Below are 10,885 nucleotides of genomic sequence, written 5' to 3'. Positions count from 1 at the left end.
CAATAGTGAATCTTCATTCCCCCGACTTTCGGCACCTCCACGCAGCCAATCACAAGCTTCCGCGGGCTGGTCTTGCCTTAACCAAGGTGCTTTTTTGATACACTCGGACTGAAAGACCTGCAAAAAAGGGAGTCCCGAGGCAAACTGTTTGTGTGTTTAAGAAAGCTGTGGCCGTCTGCGTTAACTTCACAATTGAAGTAGGTGACACTGTGATAGAAAGAAAAAAAAACACATCTGCTACCTGGGTTGCATCCTGGAGGCTAACCTATCCAGTGAAAAAATGACTACCAAGGTAATCAATAAAGTCAACCAACAAATTTGTTTCTTGCAAAGGGTTGCCCCACTGATCAATATTAAATCTCGAAAGACACTAGGGGGTGCTCTTATTGGGCCCCTCATTGATTACGGAGTCCTTGTCTGGTATTGCGATGCCCCAGCTGCCTTAACGTTAAAGCTCCAAACAGCCCAGAACAAACTAATTAGGGTTGTGCTTGGTCTTCCTCCTCAGACCCACCTTACCGATCATCACCACGAAAGCGTGGGGTGGCTCAAAGTAGCTGACAGAGTACAGCATCTTGCAATGGGCCTGGTGTACAAGATACACTACACCTCCAAGATACCCATGTACCTGACAAACTACTTCTTAAAGGTCAAGGATGTTCACGATCACGACACCAGAGGCAGCTCCACTAATCATCAACGTAGATTTAACACTAAACAAGGCTCTAACTCGTTCTCCTGTTATACCATCAACATGTGGAACGCCCTTCCACAAGCCTTAAAGGAGAGCAAATCCCTAGCCTCCTTCAAAATTGGCATGAAAAGTCACCTTCAGACAGCTGCTACCCGTGACTTGTAAATAGACTAAGCCCCCATGCTCCCCCCACCCTTTTTTTCTGCTTTTGTATTTGATGTTATGCTTTTGAAACTGATATTATCCTAGATAAAGTACTATGTTCTATCCGTCTCTGTCTTTCAATGTTATATGAGATACTTAAAGTGTGGTTCCTGTGGAAATACGCCTCGGCTTTCTAGGATCTCCTTTTAGTTGACCTTGTACCAGTGATTTGTACTGTCATGAAACTGAACTTTTTTCTATTGCAAACTTCTAATAAATTCTTCAATCAATCAAAAAACACTTCAAACAGTCTATGGGACCCAGTAGAACACAGGCCATAGGCCTATAGTTCCTCTGTCTGCACCTTTAGTCCATGGGCCAGACGAGATGTCGGTATCAAAAAGGTGGCAAAGGTTATCATGCATTTTATAAAAGCTCTATATCAGTAGATTATATTTTGGTATGATAACCCTTTCTTAGACACAGCTAAATTGGTGTTATCAGCCGCTATAGTTGTTGTCCCATTAACTTTACATTACAGGAAAAAAAAGCTAAAAATGAATCTGCTTTAATTAGCATAAGAGGGGTCCAACTAGGGGGTTTTCATGATGCTGAATCCATTGCAAGCATCTGTTTTGCACGAAAAACATCCGTGGGGCTAAAACGCCCCCCACAACAGTGTGAAAAGTGATGACTCATCACTAAACCATAGTCTTGTGGGACAGTTTTTAGCCCAATGAATGTTTTTTGTGCAAAACAGATGCTTGCAATGGATTCAGCATCATGAAAACCCCCTAGTTTGACCCCTCATATGCTAATTAAGCAGATTCATTTTTAGCTTTTTTTTCCTGTAATGTAAAGTTAATGGGACAACAACTCTAGCGGCTGATAACACCAATTTAGCTGTGTCTAAGAAAGGGTTATCATACCAAAATATAATCTACTGATATAGAGCTTTTATAAAATGCATGATAACCTTTGACACCTTTTTGATACCGACATCTCGTCTGGCCCATGGACTACTTGTTCTGAGACAGGTGCATTGTTTTTGTGGCTCTACTGTATTATTCTTTGACCACTGAAGAAAGAAAGTATAAATGCTTTTTGTCTGCCAATGTTTAGTTTAACATTCTCTGCTCCTGCGGCACCCTGGCCCACAGGCCTATTCTCCCCTGGACATCAAACGCACACACAATAAAAGCCTACATTTTGGTTCCATTTGTACTCTCAAAGTCAAACGAACACTCAGGATTTTGTAGTGTGGTCTCTCCATCTGATTGTTTTGCTCCAATGTGGCCCAGAGGTGTCAATTGGGTATGGCAGCTGCCATACCTTGGCTACAGGGGAAGAAAAATAAAATGCACTTTTTAAAATAAATTCATCGTGCCTGTTGCTACTGTAAGGTATGGCAACATGACTGGTGTCTTGCACACGCTCAAGACACCAGTCGTGTTGCCATACCTTAGCTTTTGCTGAACTGACACCACTGCTGTGGCCTCTGGCTCCTTGTCCTCACTGAACTCCTTGGACTTTTTCAACAGAACATCTTTGTAGATCCTGGAAACATTCCCTATGAAACACAGAGGGTGACTGTACTAACCCTTTTGTAGCAGTACAACATCTGACAGGCCATGTATTCTGCTTCTAAAAAAGAAGCCTTTTTTTACAATTTAGGTATTTAGCAGACGTTCTTAATCCAGAGCGACTTACTTTTATTTATTTCTGTAAATATGATATTATTGCTTTTAGTGTTGTTGCCATGAAGATGAATTGAGTACAATGTACCACAATGTAAACAAGCCCCCAGGCCTTTTGTGTTATCCTTTTACTTTAGCTTTCCCCCCCTTGTTTTACTGTAGGCTAGCCTACATATACTGTTTTCAAACTGCTAATAAACGATTCAATCAAGCAAGCAGAAAGCAAGCAATCAATCAAACATACTGTAGCAGTGCCTCACCCTGCAGGTTCCTCCAGCTAAAAATAAATACAAGAATGAGGAAATATATAGTCAGTATCCATACTTGTTACAAGAGGCACAGTACAAATGTTGTTTCCACATATGTGATTTGGTCCCAACTGCCTGCCTCATAGTGTTATGGAAACCTTCAAAGGTGCTCTGCAGTGCAGTGCAGTCTGATTCCACTGTTCCACACATAGGGGGTTCCAAGTCAAGTCAAGTCAAGTCAATTTTATATAGCACATTTAAAAACAACATTTGACCCAACCCAGGTAGCCAGCCGACACTGGACGAGTCCGGCTGAGATCTGGCAGTTCTGGCTGACTTCCGGCAATCGGTTTGCCATAAGTGAACCAGATCTGGGCCAGATGTGTTTGCCAGATGTCTGCTGGGCACCGGTTTGCCGTATGTGAACCAGATCTGGGCCAGATGTGTTTGCCAGATGACTGCCGGCACCGGTTTGCCATAAGTGAACCAAATCTGGGCCAGATGTGGTTGCCAGATGTCTGACGGCCACCGGTTTGCCGTAAGTGAATTTGGCTGTGTTTTGGATGTGTGTAATTGGCCCGATTTTGGCCAACTTCTGGCAGATTGACACATACAAATAATAGATAATAGACACATTTTATTATTTTGCTCCAGGATTCTGGCTACCCCCCCTAAATCACATGCGCTGAGTCTGAATATGCAGGTTTTATTTTGATGCACTAACCGGATGTGCCTCAACCCGGCCACTTCCTGGTGTGTTTTGGGTGTTACGGGTTGGTAGGTGCTCCGATATATTTTTTTCTCAAGTCTGCACATAATTTTAAGCCTCAGGTCGACATTCAGTGTCCCTAATATCCTATCTTGATTTTATAGTCATTCAAGGGAGGCTAACCCTAGTTTAACCCTAGGAATGTCGCACAGAAATAAAACATACCTCCACTTGTTCGTCTCGGTGAGCTATACAACATACTAAAAAATGGGCCCTTGACACATGATGGTTTTCGACTTATAACGCGAAATAGCTAACCCGGCACTGGTTTGCCGTAAGTGAACCAGATCTGGGCCAGATGTGTTTGCCAGATGTCATATGTCTAGGGTTAGCTATTTCGCGTTATAAGTAAAAGACCATGCAACATCAGACCTTGGTTCCGAGATATGTTGTAGAGCTCTCCGAGATGAACGTGTGGATGTCTTGATTGTCCTCCTACAACCTTTCTTCCCCGGGATCTCCAATAGGGTCATAGAGTCTATAACCGTTAGAGCACATTGAAAGGCAGGCCGGAAAAAGCTATCTCCTCACAGGAGTGTCTGTGTGGGATGAATCTGATACTAGTGTGTTCAGCTCACCGAGCCGAACATGTGGGTGTGTGTAACTCCTCTGTACAACACTCCTGTGCGGACTAAACAGCCCATAAAGTTAGAATTGGGGTTAGCCCTCTAGGGGTCGCTCAGAAATGATAAGCACATCCACGCGTTCGTCTCGGCGAGCAGATCAAGACTCTTTTTTCCGTTTGTCTGTACGCCCCTTCGAACCCGAGCTAGCCTTTCTAGAAGGATTAGAAAATGACTGAAGCATTTTCACGCAACAGGACCAACTTCATCGGACTCAGTGTTAAAAAGCAAGTCAGAATAAGTGTCTCCATGCCGCCGAGGCGGACGCGTGGATACCGGCCCCGGCTCTCCCGGTCGCTCCTAGGCCGAGTTACGGCATTTTATGTGCACTGCAGTGGCGGGGGTGCTCAGCTCCACTAGGGGCAATCACTTTGAATGCCAGTGTTGTTGTTACTATCAAAACATCACCGGCTGTCTGTCAGTCAGTCAGTCAGTCAGTCTGTCCGTCACACTTTTGCCACTTTTTCAGTGAAATATACAGAATAGAATTATTCCAGATGTGTAAAGAAAGTACTTTTGTCCTTTCTTAAAATAGCTTTTACTGTTAATGTGTGTGACGCATACTGGTAGAGAGTTCTAAAAAGTCATTGCCCCGTACATGACTGTATTCTTCATATAGCTTCAGTTCTTGACTTATATTGGTGTATATGTTTTTATTAGGGCTCGTTTGTAATTAATTAATTAATGGCAATTAATCACATTTTAATCGCATACTCACTTAGCGCCGAGCGAGCCAGATTTCAATATGAATCTGCGCTTATAACGCCAGGAAATAGCTATATTGAATCCCCAAAATCACATTACATAACCAGGTACACGTGCCTGCGAATGCCACAAGATGACCACTAGAGTGAGCCATAGCCCATAGACTTTCCATGGTCCCATGTTAAGTCAGAATAAAAAACGAGGTTCAGGACATAACAGGATGGTACAATGACATGCTCTCCATTGACATTCAATGGACAGGCCGCGGGCCGCCATTTGAGCTCAATACTGCTCAATTCGTGCTTGATCGTCTCAAACCACCATTGGTATGGGCATCGGAACGTATATAGATGCCACACAGAAAGTTTCCGAATCAAAATCCGACCTAGTGAAGCTACGTGAGGGTCGGATGGTTTGCATTGAGCCTAGCGGCTAACAGAGGCCTACGTAAACAGGAAGCTATGGCTTAAAGGTGACGTCATAATCGTATCCTTTTTTTTCACGGTTTTCATCTGTATGCTAGTCGAAGGTAAGCTAACCGTTCCGCTCCGTCTATCAACCCAAATTAAAAGCTTAAACAATGCTTTTATATAAAAGTCGCTCCGAGTCGCTCGGCACTAAACGCCATCATTAGTTAGTCGCCCCGAAAGTCGCTCGGCGCTAAGTGAGTTAATATTTGACCTGAGAAGCAATTTTTTTTTCAAGTAAAACACATTTTAAGTAAATCAACGAGTGAGTTTTTTAAATCTAAATTTCGCATCCACTGGGCCAAGCAAAGCGCTCTGATCGGCTACTTCTCTCTTTGTGTTTGTTGTCTCTTCTTGGTTGGTGCATCGCTATGATCAGTATGCCCGAAACTGAAGGTTCTGTGGTGCAAAAACAAAGTGTGATTAAAATGTGTTCATTTTTTTAATGGCGTTCATTTTCTGTAATTAATTAATCGCAATTAATCAGTTAAAGTCCCAGCCCTAGTTTTTATATAAGCATTTATGTTTTCTTTTCATTTAAACAACTTTTCCTAAAAAATACAGCCAGACTGACAGTCAATCTCTGCTCCACCAACAGCCATGTGTGGGCGGGAGCAGCAATATGAAGCCGTTTAGCAAGATTACAATCCAGGCATTCAGGCTGATTCAGCCAGACACCCTTTTATCCCCAGTGACTCTTATAATTAAGCCACATCAACACATTTGTATCTAGACTAGTGGTTCTCAACCTGTGGGTCGGGACCTCCAGGGGGTCCCACATTATTTTGGGAGGTCCCCAGATGAATAACTTAATGCGGGTTAAGTTATTCATTAGGCCTAGGATTATTGACTGCTTTAACTATTGAAAAATAGCAGATCTACAAGCTCGCAGCGCGGCACTCCCGGCATCGAGTGCCGCGCTGCGAGCTTGTAGATTTTTTTTTTTTATCGTGAAAATTTGAATTTTGACCCGATTTTTTAAGTGTCTTTTGAATCCTTCTAAGGTTTTTTGAAAAACCTATGTTTCTATGTCAGCAATCTGGCCAGCCATCGTCAAAGAAAAGAGCTCAGTTAATCTGTTCTACTATGTCAGTGGTTCTCAAACCTTTTCATGTGAAGGACCCCCAAAATGATATTTATTTGGCCACAGACCCCCATCTCAAAATATTTAGTTCCAGGGACCACCCAGAAGCAAAATGTGAGTTACAAACGTCCGCTTTGAAAAGACATATATTCAAAGATTTGCACACATTTTCACGACTTTTTCAAAAATAGCTGCTATTTTTCACTGGTTAAAGCATTCGATACACAGTGTCTCTACAGTCATGTCAGCAACATGCATCTGTCCCATCTAGCGCCACCATCAGGCCGATTTTTGCAAAACCCATTTTTGGACACTGCTCCTACAGATTTTGCTCTAAAATCACGCAAAGCAGTACACAGTATCTCTAAAGTCATGTCATCAACATGGATCTGTCCCATATTCCCTTCTGATTGTCTACCATTGCCTTCTAAAGTTTGTGTATGCGAACCTGACGTCGCACTGCGACACGTTTTGAGCTTGTAGATCTGTTATTTTTGCTATTTTTGAATTGGAATGCTGAAAACTAACCTTTATTTAATTTGTATATATATATTTATTTTTCAAATGCTTTCATATGATTCTTTATGAACTTAAATACAAATACATTGGACATAAAAAAATACAATAACATTCTAATACTAGTCATATAGACTGAAGTAATTAAAACAGGTAATTCTTTCCACGTTTGGAATTGTAACAGCTGAAATCAATAATATAACAGTACTCCAATATTAACCTGCGGTAATAGAAAGAGAACACAAACAGTTTACAGTTTAGGCATTTAGCAGACGCTTTTAATCCAAAGCGACTTACAATAAGCAGATAAAACATCACAATAATAAACAAGATAATATGTCAGTACATCAACAGCACTATAACAAATGCAAATGGATATCTATCTAGAAAAAAAACCCACAAATGTTAATGCTAAAAATGCTAATCTAAGAAATTTGAATGCTAATGCTAAAACCAACTGCTACCCAAAGTTGCCCACTTAGCGAGCTGAAGGCACACTTAAAAGGTCTTAGAAATGTTCTCCTTGATTCTGAATCTAATCTTAGATTTTTCAAAGTGCGATAAATCGGAAACCAATAGGTTTTAAGCACCCGTCTTTTAGTATGTTGTATAGCTTGTCGTGACGAACGTGTGGATATGAGTTTAATTCATTTTTTTTCAAATTGTCTTCAAAACCCCCAAAATTACATAAGACTATATAGTATGTCGTAAAAACATAGATTTTAAGTCTTAATTTTCTGATAGTGCCTATCTTTTAGCATGTTGTATAGCTCGTCGAGACATACAAAATATAGTCAAAGTTATAAAAACCTAAAAAAAAACAAATGCTAACTAGCTTCAATATGGTCATTGATTTTCTGTAGTGCTAAGGGTTTAGGTGGAGTCTGAAAAGGTGAGTCTTCAGTCCACTGCGAAAGCTAGCGAGTGAGTCCGTTGTTCTAAGTGCGACAGGGAGTTTATTCCACAGCTTGGGGGCCAGGAGGGCAAACTGTCTCGGACGAGTGGAAAAAGACAAAACACAACGTTAAAGCTATACTGTGTAAGTTGCTCAACTAGTGGTCAGTAGCAGTAGAGCAAACCGTGGTCGCGTCTGCTTTTTTCGGCCGTTTTTCGCCGCGGACCGGGCATTCAGACCACCGCGTCCGCCTCGCCTCGCCGAGACCTATCCATAGAGGTCTTTCGTGTCCCTCTACGAGCCTCGGACCTCGGTTGGGGAGTTACATGCTAGACCAGTGTAAACACTGCAGTGTACTTCCTGAAGAGCTCAGCAGTGTATGATCTGGGCTTTGATTGGCCGGTAGGGAGACGTGTACAGAATGATGCATATGACTAATTTTGCCGGGAAAAACAGTCCCGGTCACGGCCACCAGGGCTCAGTAGAACACATAATAAAGAAAAGGCTTTGGGAGCTGAAATTAACAGAGTGGGGGTTCTAAAACTTTAGCGATTTAATAGTTAGGACAATTTTAAGATATGTTTTATAAAAAAAGTTACATAGTATAACTTTAAGACAACCTTAAAAAGACACTGGTATGGAACTCCTGGTTCACCGGGCCGGGGTTCAATTCCCTGCGGTGTCCTGCTGCCAGATAGTGATCTATCTGTCATGTGTTGTCTATCAACCTGCTGCCAGATAGTGATCTATCTGTCATGTGTTGTCTATCAACCTGCTGCCAGATAGTGATCTATCTGCCATGTGTTGTCTATCAACCTGCTGCCAGATAGTGATCTATCTGTCATGTGTTGTCTATCAACCTGCTGCCAGATAGTGATCTATCTGTCATGTTGTCTATCAACCTGTAGTGTCCTGATGCCAGATAGTGATCTATCTGTCATGTTGTCTATCAACCTGTAGTGTCCTGATGCCAGATAGTGATCTATCTGTCATGTTGTCTATCAACCTGTAGTGTCCTGATGCCAGATAGTGATCTATCTGTCATGTTGTCTTTCAACCTGTAGTGTCCTGATGCCAGATAGTGAAAGATCTAGCAGTTGTTAGCATTAGCATTTGTTAGCATTAGCATTTGTCGAAAAAAAAGTAGGGTTCCAGGGGTCACACAGCGATGTGTCACACATACACACGTCCGTCTCGACGAGCTATACAACATACCAAAAGATTGGCACTATCGGAAATTTTGGACTTAAAATCTATGTTTTGACGCCTTACTATAGTCTTATGTAATTTTGGGGGTTTTGAAGTCAATCTGAAAAAAATGAATAAATGTCATATCCACACGTTCGTCTCGAAGAGCTATACAACATACAAAAAGACGGGCGCTTAAAACCTATTGGTTTCCGAGTTATCGCACTTTGAAAAATCTAAAAAGTTGTTAGCATTAGCATTTGTTAGCATTAGCATTTGTCGAAAAAAAGTAGGGTTCCAGGGGTCACACAGCAATGTGTCACACATCCACACGTTCGTCTCGATGAGCTATACAACATACCAAAGATTAGGCACTATCGGAAATTTTGGACTTAAAATCTATGTTTTGACACCTTACTATAGTCTTATGTAATTTTGGGGGTTTTGAAGTCAATCTGAAAAAATGTAATAAATGTCATATCCACGCGTTCGTCTCGAAGAGCTATACAACATACTAAAAGACGGGCGCCTAAAACCTATTGGTTTCCGAGTTATCGCACTTTGAAAAATCTAGCAGTTGTTAGCATTATCATTTGTTAGCATTAGCATTTGTCGAAAAAAGTAGCGTTCCAGGGGTCACACAGCAATGTGTCACACATCCACACGTTCGTCTCGACGAGCTATACAACATACCAAAGATTAGGCACTATCGGAAATTTTGGACTTAAAATCTATGTTTTGATGCCTTACTATAGTCTTATGTAATTTTGGGGGTTTTGAAGTCAATCTGAAAAAAATTAATAAATGTCATATCCACGCGTTCGTCTCGAAGAGCTATACAACATACTAAAAGACAGGCGCTTAAAACCTATTGGTTTCAGAGTTATCGCACTTGGAAAAATCTAGCAGTTGTTAGCATTAGCATTTGTTAGCATTAGCATTTGTCGAAAAAAGTAGGTTTCCAGGGGTCACACAGCAATGTGTCACACATCCACACGTTCGTCTCGACGAGCTATACAACATACCAAATATTAGGCACTATCGGATACTGTACTGCTCTTTTTTTCGTCTTATCTATCTTTTTTTCATTACTTCTCTGTAACTTTGTAAATACTGTATACTGCTATGCTACAACTGGACAACTGAATTTCCCCCTTGGGATAATAAAGGTATCTATTTATGTCTTTGCTGGCTGATGTAATGACTTATTTTGGAGCAGATTCCAATAGTATAAACATTTTTAAAAGGCTTTCATATACTCTTGATATTTTTTAGATCTGTCCTAATAGATTGAAATGTGCTCAGTTTGGGCTGTATATAATTCCTATACATTTTCGGATCAGTGAAATTAACAGCTAGGAACATCCCTAAAAACAGGAACAGATTGTATCTGTGATAAAGAGCAAAGAAGCCTAGCCATAATATGAAATTGTGTATTAGTTAGGTTCACATTGCACATACAGTAGGCCTACATCCGCAAACACGCATGTGACGTTCATTATGGATGAATTTTGGGGTAAAATATAAACTCATAGCCTTATAGTTTGAGAAAAGTAGCCAATAAATGGCCCAGTGCTGGCCAGTGTCAAAATAAATAAAAGCCTGTTACCAATAGCCGCCTGGTCTTTTAAATGCCCGGGGTCCACATCGATTTTGCAAAATAAACACCCCGGGCGACTAATTGGTAATATACGGTATATCAAAGTCATGAAAAATACTTGTAGTCCTCTTCATTATTTATTTACTAAGTTCCGCCGCAGACAATACAAAGGCAGGGCCAGGGACGGACTGGGACTAAAATTCAGCACTGGCATCTTGCCCAGACCAACCCCCACAACCAGTGCGCGATACTCTA

Source organism: Nannobrachium achirus (genome assembly GCF_963921795.1).
Source record: "Nannobrachium achirus genome assembly, chromosome: 20".
NCBI classification, from domain to species: domain Eukaryota; kingdom Metazoa; phylum Chordata; class Actinopteri; order Myctophiformes; family Myctophidae; genus Nannobrachium; species Nannobrachium achirus.
Note: the sequence above shows the minus strand (reverse complement) of the source record.